The following is a 4,564-nucleotide window of genomic DNA, read 5'->3' as shown; positions in this document are numbered from 1 at the left end:
TATCTTGACTTCAGCAAAGCATTTAAAGTATTTCATACTATCCTTATTGAATAAATGACCAAGTATGGGATTGACAAGGCTACGGATAGATGGATTCATAACTGGCTCAGTGATCGTACTCAAAGAGTGGTAATTATTATTATTTATTATTATTATAGCGCCATTTATTCCATGGCGCTTTACATGTGAAAAGGGGGTATACATAGCAAAAACAAGTACAATAATCTTGAACACAATGTGACAGCGACTGGTACAGGAGGAGCGAGGACCCTGCCCGCGAGGGCTCACAATCTACAAGGGATGGGTGAGGATATATTAGGTGTGGGTAGAGCTGGTCATGCTGCCTTGGTTACTGCAGGTTGTAGGCTTGTCGGAAGAGGTGGGTCTTCAGGCTCCTTTTGAAGGTTTCCACGGTCGACGAGAGTCTGATGTGTTGGAGTAGAGAGTTCCAGAGTAGGGGGGAAGCACGGGAGAAATCTTGTATGCGATTGTGGGAGGAGGAGATAAGAGGGGAGTGGAGAAGGAGATCTTGTGAGGATTGGAGGTTGCGTGCGGGTATGTAACGGGAGACTAGGTCAAAGATATACGGAGGAGACAGGTTGTGGATGGCTTTGTATGCCATGGTTAAGGTTTTGAACTGGATTCTCTGAGGAATGGGGAGCCAGTGAAGAGATTGACAGAGAGGAGAGGCTGGGGAAAAGCGTGGGGACAGGTGGATTAGTCGGGCAGCAGAGTTTGGGATAGATTGGAGGGGTGCAAGAGTGGTAGAAGTGAGGCCACAGAGCAGGAGGTTGCAGTAGTCGAGGCGGGAGATGATGAGGGCGTGCACTAGTGTTTTTGCAGATTCATGGTTGAGGAATGTGCGGATCCGGGAGATATTTTTGAGTTGGAGTCGGCAGGAAGTGGAAAGGGCTTGGATATGTAGTTTGAAGGAGAGATCAGAGTCCAGGGTTACTCCAAGGCAGCGAGCTTGAGGGACTGGGGAGAGTGGACAGCCATTGACATTGATAGATAGGTCAGTTGAGGGGGGTGAATGGGATGGCGGAAAGATGATGAATTCTGTTTTGTCCATGTTATGTTTTAGAAATCTAGCAGAGAAGAAGGATGAAATAGCGGACAGACATTGTGGGATTTTGGTTAGTAGGGAGGAGATATCGGGTCCAGAGAGGTAGATCTGTGTGTCATCAGCATAGAGGTGATAATGAAAGCCATGAGACTCTATGAGCTGTCCCAGCTCTAAGGTGTAGATGGAGAAGAGCAGAGGTCTTAGGACTGAACCTTGGGGGACACCGACAAATAGGGGGCGAGATGAGGAGGTGGTGCATGAGTGGGAGACACTGAATGTCCTGTCTGTTAGGTATGAGGAGATCCAGGATAGGGCTAGGTCTGGGATGCCGAGAGATGAGAGTTTGTAGTAAGAGGGAATGGTCCACTGTGTCGAAGGCAGATGACAGGTCTAGGAGGAGGAGGACAGAGTAGTGTCGCTTAGATTTGGCGGGTAGTAGGTCGTTGGTGACTTTAGTCAGTGCACTTTCAGTAGAATGGTGCGGTCGGAAACCAGATTGTAGGCGGTCGAAGAGGGAGCTGGAGGAGAGGTGGGAGGACAGTTCAGAATGGACGTGTTGTTCTAGTAGTTTTGAGGCATAGGGAAGAAGTGATATGGGGCGATAGCTAGTCAGAGAGGATGGGTCAAGGGAGGGCTTTTTGAGGATGGGTGTGATTGAGGCATGTTTGAAGCATGAGGGGAAGACACCAGTTGTTAGTGACAGGTTAAAGAGGTGGGCTAGGGTTGGGATGAAGATAGTGGTAAGGTTTGGGATGAGGTGGGACGGGATTGGGTCAAGTTCACAGGTGGTGAGGTGTGATTTGGAGAGTAAAGAGGAAAGTTGATCTTCTGTAATAGTGGAGAAGGTGGTTTTGGAGGAGGAGGGTTGAGTAGGTGTGGGGTGGGGCTGTGGGGGCTTTAGGCAAAAGCTTTGTCTGATGGTGTCAATCTTCTGTTTGAAGAATGAGGCAAAGTCTTCGGCTGAAATAAGGGGAGAGGGAGGAGGCACTGGGGGACGGAGGAGAGAATTGAAGGTGTTGAATAGTTGTTTGGGGTTGTGAGACGGAGGATATGAGGGATGCGAAGTATGTTTGTTTTGCTGCAGTGAGTGTGGACTTGAAGGTAGTGAGGGATTGTTTGAATGCAATGAAGTGCTCATTGGAGTGGGACTTTTTCCATCTACGCTCGGGAACCCTGGAGGCCCGTCACAGTTCTTTAGTTAGGCTGGTGTGCCAGGGTTGTCTGTTGATTGTGCGAGCTTTGGTATTTGTGAGGGGGGCGACCGAATCGAGAGATGCAGCTGTTGTGGTGTTGTATAAAGTGGCAGCAACATCTGCATCATGTAAGGAACTAATGTCTGTAAGAGGGAGAAGGGATTCAGAGAGTGAGTGTAGATCAAGGTGTTTGAGATTTCTGAGAGGGTATACAAGTTTGTGGAGTGGGGATTGTTGACCTGGAGAGGAGAGGGTAATAAATGGTTGCACATCCAATTGGCAGAGTGTTTCAAGTAGGGTACCACAAGGCTCTGTCCTGACACAAGTGTTATTCAACATTTTTATAAATGATCTAGATAAGGGAACTGAAGGTAAACTAATCAAATTTGCAGACAATGTAAAGCTAGGAGGGATAGCTAATAGTGATGAGCGAGCACTAAAATGCTCGGGTACTCGTTGCTCGAGTCGAGCAAACTGGAATGCTCGAGTGCTTGACCTGAGCAATGAGCCCAATGTAAGTCTATGGGAAACTCGAGCATTTTTCCAGCGGCCCCACCGGAGGTATGCAGGGGGCCTAAAAACTACCCAATTTGATGGGAACAGTGCTGAAATGACATGAATTACGCCACTTTTACGGACTCACAATAAAACATACAAAAACTAAACCAAAATGGATTTTCCTGGGAAAAATGTTAAGGAACATCTTTTCCAGGGTAGACTTGTATATAAGGTAAAATAAATAACCAAAAACAAAAATGCTCCTCCACACCTTGGGTTATGTTGAGACGTAGCGTTTTTGATGCGTTTTTGCACTTTAACATTGCTTTCAACTGTGACAAATGCATTCACCGGGAAATGTCATTTTAACATTTTACTACCTTATCTTCCCATGTGGTGTGCGAGACATGATCAGACACATCCTGTTTCATTTATGAAGGAGGGTCTCTGACAGTCACAAAGCCTATTTTTATAGGGCCATCAGTTGGCCCTCACTATTGTTAGAGAGCCATCAGCCGGTTATGCTTTGTTGTTCCCATTATTAAAGAGTGGGTCTCCTATACTGTTATTGCGTATGCAGTGACTGCAAGGGCTGCCAAAAATTTAGACGCACTCCAATACCCCTTTGAAGAGACATAGAGGATGGCCTCAGTAAAAAAAAGTTCCTATTATTAGGAAGTGGGTCTCCCATACTAGGGCTGCCAAAAATACATGCAATAAATTCAATACAAGGTAAGACAGTTTAAACATTTGCATTAGGAGTGAGGTCCCTGCCTGCAAGCTTACATTCTACAAGGAAATGGGTGGACACAATATGTGAAAAGTGCTTGTTATTTCAGGTCTGTCAATTATAATAAGTAGGGATTTTCATATAAAGCTGCATGATCCAGTCATCAGCCAGTATGTTTAAGTGCAATAATCACTAGTGTTGAGCCACCCCCGTAGTGTTCGAGTTCGGTTCGGTTCGTCGAACACCCGTGTGTTCGCCGAACTGTTCGTCGAACACCTTCGAACACCTTTAAAACCAATGGCAGGCAAACAAAAACACATAGAAACACATAGGAAACACCTTCAAAGGTGTCCAAAAGCTGACAAACTGCTCAGAAGACACAACTAACACATGGAAAAGTGACAAGTACATATAGTCATGCGAAAAGAAAAGAGGTGGAGGAGTAAAAGGAGGGGGAGACACAGATATAGGCATGTCATGCCCTTCTAAAATCCAAAAAGTGAGAAGCCGACACGTTCAGTCCGCTCCTGCCCGTGCCACCTCCGTGTCGCCGGGTTTGTGCCAGAGCCGCGGTGAACCCTGACGGCCAGCCCCCCTCTCCCAATACTGGTGCCTGTCCGCTGGTGGGTCGAGCGAGCCCCCCTGTGGTGGAGGCAGCTCTAAGCTTTTTAATTTAAATTGTCTCTCTAATTTGAAAGAATACACTTTAAATCCATTTACAAGGATCTATTGGAGGGCAAGTCTCATGCCAGCAGCCGCGTAATTCCAGCTCCAGTAACGTCCACTAAAGCTGCTGCAGTTAAAAAGCTTTTATAAGGATCGAGCTCGGCTGTCCACCGCAAGGCATCCTACTGCCAGTCCCAGCCCCTATGCCTTGGGGTGCCTCCTGATGCTCTTCACTGAGTATCCCGTGGTCCCGAAGCATTTCCTTTGAAAAAATTAAGTGTCCAAACTACAGGTGGTGTAGCTTGCTTAACAGCCGGGATAATCCGCTGACTAGCAGACACTGCTACTAGGCACAAAGTATTTCCTGGGCTAGATGCAGTTAAAAATTTGGATGCTGAGAAAGCATTCCAT

This window comes from Phyllobates terribilis, unplaced genomic scaffold, assembly GCF_046119375.1.
Source record: "Phyllobates terribilis strain yellow unplaced genomic scaffold, ASM4611937v1 Scaffold_3__8_contigs__length_932513732, whole genome shotgun sequence".
In the NCBI taxonomy this organism is placed as follows: domain Eukaryota; kingdom Metazoa; phylum Chordata; class Amphibia; order Anura; family Dendrobatidae; genus Phyllobates; species Phyllobates terribilis.
The sequence above is the reverse complement of the archived record's forward strand: the minus strand, read 5'-3'. Positions refer to the sequence as shown.